Source organism: Pogona vitticeps, chromosome 6 (genome assembly GCF_051106095.1).
Source record: "Pogona vitticeps strain Pit_001003342236 chromosome 6, PviZW2.1, whole genome shotgun sequence".
Lineage (NCBI taxonomy): Eukaryota > Metazoa > Chordata > Lepidosauria > Squamata > Agamidae > Pogona > Pogona vitticeps.
This window is the reverse complement of record NC_135788.1, coordinates 83782510-83791267: the sequence shown is the minus strand read 5'-3', so window position 1 is coordinate 83791267 and position 8758 is coordinate 83782510.

Sequence of the window (8758 nt, the reverse complement as noted above, 5' to 3'; positions counted from 1 at the left end):
TGTATTACAGTCCACTTTTACAGTAATGAGTAAAAATATTTGCTATGGTGGTTTGCTTGATTTCATTGTTTCTACATGACTTGTATGCGAAAAAGTTTGTATTTTGAGATAGTCTGATTTTTATGAGACTCACTAAAGTTGTGACAGTCCTTATATTTTAGGTAATAAACACAAAGATTTGTTAGGTGAGCAAACAATAGTACACAGTAAGGGCACATTGGATCTTTATTGTTTGATGCGGCTGCTTTTTCCTCATTTGAAATAGCTGTTTCAAGCAGGTGGCTTTTTAAAAAGGAACACACACACACACACACACACACACACACACACACACACACACACACCACACTTGTTTTCTTTGGCTGTTTTCCACTAGATGCTTAGTGTGGAATTGCTGAAGTGTATTCATTTTTTTTTAAAAAAATGGGCATCTACATGACATCATAGTCCAGTTATTGCCATCCTGTGTTATTGCTGTGTTTCTTCCATGTGTTTTTTTCAGACCACACAAGAAGAATGGCAAACCAGCAGAATATTCACAAGGATAGATGGTTTTTGTGTGTGCAACTCTTCCTTTTAAAAAGAATATGGCTTTCATGTGGACCATGATCTCTTGGGTAGGCAAGCTAGTCAGAACTAAGCGCACATTTATTTTAACCTTTCAGGTGTGCACCCTTTATCAACCCATTCCTTTTTTAAATTGATCTTTTAATTAGCACTAAAGCTCTTTTTGACAGTAATAGTTTAAATGTGGTGAACAATTGGCTCTTTGGCGACCCACATATATGGGTATGACCACTGCAGAGGTTACAGTGAGATTCATGCTTAGCCACAAATGGCCATTCATGTACACTGAGACCTATCAGGAAAGATCAGGAAAAGACCGCATGGTTGTGGAAACAATACAAATGTAGGAACCGGTGACACCTTTAATCAACCATTAATAACATAAAAAAAAACAAACAGTGAGCTTTTGATGATAAATCATTTTCAAGACTGCACATTACAGCTACCCACAAGAACTTAATGCACATCCTTGAGGAACATGATTTATCATCAAAAACTCACTGTTTGTTTTTTGTTGTTTTGTTTTATATTCTTAATGGTGGATCAAAGGTATCACCTGTTCCTGCATTTGTATTGGGTCCTATGTCACACATACTCCTGTGGACAGAACCTGTGAGATGCACACCCAGAAATGGGGCCATATGCCTGATAATAATGGAAAGCCAGTCATCTGGAAGCAGCAATTTAGTACTGCTTAGCTTGGAAGGCAGTAATGACTTTGGTACAGTACAGAGACAATAAACTTGGATAACTACGATTCAGTGGGTGAAAGGCAAAGAAAGGCTCTAGATTTCCCCACAGTTGAAGACTCGACTAGACATTTCTGGACATGAACAGCTTCTGTTGCCCCATCTTGCATGCCCCTCTAAATGCAAACCACGTGTTTCCATGTAACATTTAGTTTAAGCAAAAGACAATAAAAATTATAAATCTGGCTTTTTGGACTAATGATGCAAACATTTCAAGCAGAAAAGGGAATTAGGCGCATTAACCTGGAATGGCATGCATGCAATATATGCTGAATTCATTTTGCTGGCTTGAGTAAAAGGACAACAGTAATTATTGCAATGTTTGGGTATTGTGAAGTGTGGAAATTGGCACTCGTGCATTTCTAGTCGCCATATGCATCATCATACCATCATTTCCTTTACCCTAATTTGAATTACCTAATCAAATTACTAATAAAGAGCTGCTCCAAATGTATATTGAAAGATTACCATCTGAAAATGAGTCATGCTTATTTTTCTTTCAAAAATGTTTGCAGGTAAAATTAATATGTATACTGCATTTTCATTTCAACAAATGGCTCTTGGACTGGAGCCTCACTAGATTCTCTGTGAGCTATAAGAAAGTACAATCCAGATACTGATGGGGAAAAGAAGACAGGATACAGATTTTCACCCAATTCCTCTTTCCTGTGGTGCTGCATCTTTCATTATTCTGGAGGGTTCCTCCCCCACCCAACAGATTTTGGGACACACAGGCTGAAAATCCAGTAAAATGTTGCAACTAGAGTAGGCTCATTAAATCAGTGGAGATTTGGTGAGTCAACTCCAATTCTATTGATTAAAATGACCTATTCTAGCTCTTACCATTGGATTTCAGCCATTGAGAGATAGAGTATTATCCTTTTGGGCTGGTTTCTAGCATGCTTTACAGCACACAACCTTTAATAAGCTAACAGTGTTAGAAATCCTGCTGTTAGCTACGGCATATACTTAGGGTCTTTTTTAAAATTTGTATTAGTTCTACTTGTTCCTTTTCTTGTCTGGGCATTGCATGTATAGTTTACTGACAGTATTTCTGTGTTCTTCATGATACTAATTTCTAAGGGTTTGGTGGCTTTTATCATTACAAGATAGCTAATATAAGTGCAGAGTAGTGTGCTGTCTGAAATAGAATATTTATGTTATCTTATAATCTTCAGGCCATTGTTTCTTTTATGGTTTAAATTCTGTGAGAAAAAGAAAAGCTGAGCCTCAGATATTTGGTGTACAGTCAATACTTCCATATGCTTAAAAGCGGCATTGGATTCTGTAATTTTCCTGGCAACCACCTGAAACCAGTATTTCAATGGGATAATGAATTCTATGACCAGATAGATGGAGTGGCCATGGGGCGCCCCCTCAGCCCTGTTATAGCAAACTTCTACATGGAGCATTTCGAAAAACAGGCCCTGGCTTCGGCACCCTTCACACCCACAGTCTGTTTCCGATATGTGGATGACACCTTCACAATTTGGAACCATGGTGAAGAAAAATTGGAAGAATTTCTAAACCATCTCAACAGCATCCACCCAAAGATACAATTCACCATGAAAAAAGAAACAGAGGGCCAACTCCCGTTCTTAGATGTCACGGTCATACGCAAAACTGACCTCCGATTGGGACACAAGGTCTACAGAAAACCCACCGACACAGACCGGTACCTACACAAAAACTCCAACCACCACCCACAGCAAAAAAGAGGCATAATCAAAACACTGGTAGACCGTGCAAATCGGAACTGTGAAGCTCAGTTTCTCAGCACTGAACTCAACCATTTGAATTAGGCCCTACAGGCAAATGGCTACTCCAAAGATGAAATCACAAGAGCCATCAAACCAAGAAAACAACACCAAACTGAACAAGAAAAACAGTCACCCGCAAATACAGTATTTCTGCCATACATCAAAGGGGTCATGGACCGCATGGGGAAACTTTTGAAAAAACACAACTTACAAACAGTATTCAAGCCCACCACAAAAATACAACAAATGTTACGGTCAGCAAAGGACAGAAGGGACCCCCTCACCACTGCAGGAGTATACCAGATACCTTGCAGTTGTGGCCAGGTATATATTGGAACCACAAAACGAAGCATCCACACCAGAATTGAAGAACATGAGAGACACTGCAGACTAAAACAACCAGAAAAATCGGCAGCAGCTGAACATGCCCTAAAACAAGCTGGACATGAAATTCTGTTTCAAAATACTGAAATACTGGACAACACCAGCAATCATTACGTTAGACTGCACAGGGGAGCCAGCAGAACTTCAACAAAAACGAAGAGAGTTTGAAACTCAACAAAACTTGGCTCCCAGCACTGAAAAATACGGCGTGCAAAAGGTCAACAAACTCTACCCAGCCACAAGGACTGGTGATCACTACACACAAAAGACCAGTAACGACACCCATCAACCACAGGAACAGATAATCTCTCCTCCTTATCACAACAATACACCCACAACAAAAACACACTGATCACCATAATCACCCATCTGCTGAAAAGGACAAAAGCTTATCTCACAGCCATAAATACTCAACTCATAAACAAACCGTACCAGAGCACGGAGTGCTGTCCTCTGAAGATGCTGGCCACAGAGACTGGTGAAACGTTAGAAAGAACAACCTTCAGAACACACTGAAAAACCCACAGCCAGTATTTCAATACCTGGCTGAAATTGAACTTAAAACACATCTTTTGTCCATACAAGAGCAAAAGCTATAATATCAAACTCCTGGATTTCATTGATACTAAAGCTCTGTTATGCTAAAGCAATTACATACACAGGAAGTCTCTGGAGCAAGCACTTCCCAAAGAGAATAAGCATTTATTCTGGGTCTTATTTAGCAAAGGGAATTATGGTAGATGGCCCTTTTTTCCAGTTTGGTGGAAGGCCAAATACGCAGCCAATTAAACCCCCATATCTACCTGCATGACCATCCATAACCATATCAGAATTTAAAGTTCTGTTTTTCTTCTTCAAAGAGTCAGAAACCCAGGAGAAGCTTTACCTTTATAAACTGGTCTGGCATTTTCGCCTGTGACTGGACAACCATCATCCAACGCATCTTAAGAACCACAGGCCAATCAGCTTGAATCATGTGACCTGTGAGATGTACGTAGATGCATTATCTATTGCCTAAGTTGCAAAATAAGGAAGAAGAAAAAATCCTATAATATATGAAGGTTTAGGAAAGTCAAAGAACAATCTGTCAAGCTCTTGTTTTGAAGCATATCATGTTTAAGTAGTCAGAAATCCAAAATAAAGGGATCTTTGCCAACTGCAGCAAAGAGTGACACAAATCTTGGCTTTCCAGCGTTTTTTAAAATCATCTTCAGGAATTGAAGGAGAGGCTGTTTCATTTTGTACCAGGGAAATACACTTGAGTTTCTTAGGTTGCAAGCTTTCTGTTAATCCACTAACAAACAAACAGCCCTGACCCCATCCAGGACAAGATGTTTCACAGATTTCCTCAATATTTTCGGAAGAACTGGTGTGATCTCAAAAGCATCTCATGAATCAAGCAAGCCTCCATCCAATGAGATTGGGAGTTTTCAATGTTAGCCCTAATCTACTAAAAATAAAACAAAACGAATTCCCCCCCCCTCTAAAACCAACAACAAATGATAACTCGTATGGATTTCCTCAAGCTTTTTGAAGTATCTTTAAAAGATGCTGATTGCTTGCAAAGAAATAAAAAGGGGGTTTCAGGAACGTGTATGGTAACATGCAACACGAACCTGGATAGAGGAGGAGGAAGCAAATGCTCCATCTCTATGAGCCCTCATTACACTACCTAGATCTAGGATTCCTATTATCTTTCCTATGTCAGTGTATTTCTGTAATAATCAGATATACTTTCCATCTGAATTGAGAAGGTTTCTTTGCTTGCTATTCCAATTTTCAGGGGCTGAATCCGCACATTAACTTCCGCTTCCGTTGCTAAAAGTTTAAGCTTGATTCCAGTGGTCCACGATCTACAAACTTCGCATTTGGTTTTTATTCTTAAATAATTCATGTGCTTCTTAGAGGGCCCTCCCCTCAGCACGTTGAGGATTGCCTCTGATCCCTAATGGTTACCCCTTGTCCGACGAGACCTTTCTCCATGTGTCCAGGCAAAGGGCAGCAAGTGATTTCAGAAAAGTCTTCTCCGTGTCACTGGTCTGACTTTGGAATATCTTGGTCAGAGAGACTTTCCTGGCACTTTTTTGATAACATGCTCAGAACCCAATGAAAAAGCATCACCCCCCCAAGTATTTTAATGCAGGTATTTATTATGGAATGCAACAAACCCAAAAAGTATAGTGGCACTCTTCAGTGGTTTTATTTCATCATAAGCTTTTGTGGACTATCAAACATGTGGAGCACATTGGGGTCTCAAACATGTGGCCTGGGGGCCATTTGCGGCCCCCCAGATGATAGTTTGTGGCCCTCGCCTTGCCTTCCCCCCCAAAGTGCCCACACATCCTCTGCTGTCAAGAGTCAAAAAAAGCCCCGCCTTGCTCACTGGCTCTCTCCCAAGACAGCGCCTCTTGCACCCTCCATCCGGAACTGCAGCCTGCCAGCCCGCCCACCTGTCTGTCGGCTAAGGAAACTCCTGGGTGGCTTCCTCGGGCTCTTGCTCCACTTGGCGGAAAATCTGATGCGGCCCAGCCTCACCCAGACTCTGTCTCTAGCGGCCCCCAGGTAAATTGAGTGTAAAACCCTAAATTTAGACCATGGGTATATATACACAGCAAACACAGAAAGATGGGGCCCATTATTATTAAGTGACACTGGTATTATTAACACAGGTAATTAATATTCTAAGTGTGGATCCCTTGAACATTCAGGCAATAGGAAGAATAATTAGCTTGTCTGTTGGCTGATGCGATCTGCCCTTATCTGAAGAGCAGATAAAGATAACTTTTCTTTTCAGGAAGCAACTGGCAGTGCTGATATAAGTTTTATAACTTTTCTCTCTGCAGTTTCTCCTGACCTCTCAGGGGATATTGCTGGACTGGCTACACTTGTGCCCTGTGTGTGTATTTAGTACTGTTCTCTTGAAATTGGTTTCACCATCATCAAAAGATTTCCAGTGGCTAATTCATTTTTATTTTTATTTTCATTCATGCTCCATGGTGATTGTATTTGCATTTTGGTAGTAGAGTACTTAAAGTTCTGCACCTGATAAAGCTGGCTGTTTTGAAGGGCAGGTTATGAATATCTGTGGAAAGACACTAGATGGCAGCAGAAGCTAAAGGAAGTCCTTGCTCTATCATTCTGAAGTCGGACGTTTCAAACTTTGGTTCCTTTGTTTTTGTTGCCAGGGGCTTTAACATAGCCCTGATGGTAATTTTGTGTTATGGCATTCTTTGCCATCTTTGTTACTCTCTCTAGGAAAAAGAGAAAGACCAAATATGAGATGAATTGGCTCCCTAAAGGAAGCCACAGAGCTGAGCAGGGCTGTTGAGGACAGGGCCCTTGTTCATAAGGCCATTGTAAGTTGGAGATAACTTGACAGCATGTAACAACAAAGTATATTCACTAGGTTTATTTGAAAAAGCAGTGGAAGAAGATAGACAGCGTTCTGTGTCAGTTTTTCCGTTTTCTGGCATTGCTTATACTTGAGCTACAATCTCAGTTCCATGTCAGAAAAGAGGGAAATGGAAAAGGAGTTGTGCCTTCAAATAATTTAAAACCACTTATAACTAGGATTGAAAGTCAACCGGAGTGAAATGTTGTACCTGTGGTGGAAGGGATTACCAAATGCACTTTTCTGGAAGGAAAAAAACTCCTGGGCTCATTTCCAGCTGACAAAAAGAGGAGAGCCCGTGCAGTGCATGGCAGGGCAACTGGTTTACTCTGCTGGCAGAAGCTATCTCATAACATCAGTCATGTGCCCTGATGCAGAGTCTCATATCCTCTTGTCCCAGTTTTTATGTCCTAGTTACAGAGTAAGAAACCTCTGATTAGTTACATTTATCTCTCTGATCAATTATGTTGACTTCCTCAATTCTACAACAGGCAATTTCAATATGATACAATAGGTAATTCCGTTATTAGTCATGTCTATGTGAATTATCCAGACTGGTTGTGGAAATTCTCTTATGGGTCGTCATTTTAGTCACTTTGTATCGGAGACCCCCTTGGTCCACTTGCAAGAAGCTCCCTCTTGTTGCCTTCAACCTTATCCAGAATTACTGTCTTTTCCAGAGAATCCTGTTTTCTCGTGATATGTCCAAAGTAGGACAGCCTCAGTTTTAACATTTCCCCATCCAGAATAGTTCAGGTTTGATTTGATCTACGACCCACTTGTTTGTCTTTCCGGCAGTCCAGAGTATCTACAAAGTTGTCATCCAGCATCACATTTTAAACAAATCAGCTATTTTCCCTGTCAGCTTTCTTAATTGTCCAGTTTTCATACCTGTACATGGTGATTGGAAATACAAGAGTTTGGGTGATCTTGGTCAACTTTAGAAAGTGGGTAATCCCCCCCCCCCGCGTAATTTACCAGTATTAAGTTCCATGGCTTCTTGTGGCAACAGAAGGAGAGAAAGCCATAGTGGGAGAAGTGGCTCATTGTTAAAATGGGCCTGAGAGGGCCTTGAGTGACACATCCAATTCAATCCACACTTTCAAAGTGCTCTCCCTACTTGGATACAAAGGGGGTTCTTATAAAACTAAGCAAGTCAACTAAAGACAAGATATATCCTCCGTTGCAAGAAAAGTTCAAATAAATTTCTCCCATCCCTCTGAAAACAGAATGCACCCCTTCTTTTTCATGGTGGTGAATCAATCTGCAAAATTAATGGTGGGCCTGTGCTGGTGGATATCTCAAGACCGAGCTAGTAATTATACATAGTCTGCTATGAGAAGCCAAGATCTGCTTGTGTTCCAGAGACATGATTCAGACAAACCTTCATGACCCAGCAATCATATATAAAATTTTGATATATATATATACATAAATCAACAGGCTAAATTGCCCCTTGTAGCAAGAGAGGAAATAAACCAATACCATAGTGTAGCTGGCCATACTGATTCAAATAGGAGGAAATAAAGCAGTACCGCTAAAAGTTCTTGGGACGTACATCCCAGGATATAAACCATCCGACAACGATTCAGTACAACAGAGGTAAGGAAAGAATCAAAAGAATTAGAAAACGTTTCTGTCATGTGACCAGGGCTCTAGATGCCTCAGGATAGAAGTAGGAAATACTGTATTTAACTTCCAAAAAATCATCCTAACTGGCAATGTTATCATCCTTATATGGCATAAGTTATTCAAACAGGATTTCAAACATTACATTTATATACTGCAACATGTTCAAGTATCCTTTTTTATATCTGACAACTGTCAAAATCCTGTTAGCAAAATACTGGAAAATGAATATGATCCCGATAAACATAGAATAACAAATAAAGATCAGAAAAAGCTAA